Below are 370 nucleotides of genomic sequence, written 5' to 3' on the forward strand. Positions count from 1 at the left end.
TTTTTCTTTTTTCTTTTTTCTTTTTTCTTTTTTCTTTTTTCCTTTTTTCTTTTTTTCCCTGTTTTTTTTTCTTTTTTTTCCTTTTTCCTTTTTCTTTTTTCCTTTTTTTCTTTTTCCTTTTTTTTTTCTTTTTTCTTTTTTTTTCCTTTTTTTTGTTTGTTTGTTTGGTTTGGTATTTTTTTGTTTTGGGTTTTTTATTTTTTGTTGTTGTGGTTTTTTGTTTGTTGTTGTTGTTGGTTTGGGGGTTATTTATTTATTTATTTATTTATTTGTGGGGGGATTTTTTTGGGTTTTTTTGCCTCTGATTGGAAATTGTGACTCAAAATAACCTCCAAAAATGGACTTTTTGGAAACATTGGCCTGAGGACTT

Source organism: Lepidothrix coronata, unplaced genomic scaffold (assembly GCF_001604755.1).
Source record: "Lepidothrix coronata isolate B3197 unplaced genomic scaffold, Lepidothrix_coronata-1.0 Scaffold351, whole genome shotgun sequence".
Taxonomy (NCBI): Eukaryota; Metazoa; Chordata; class Aves; order Passeriformes; family Pipridae; genus Lepidothrix; species Lepidothrix coronata.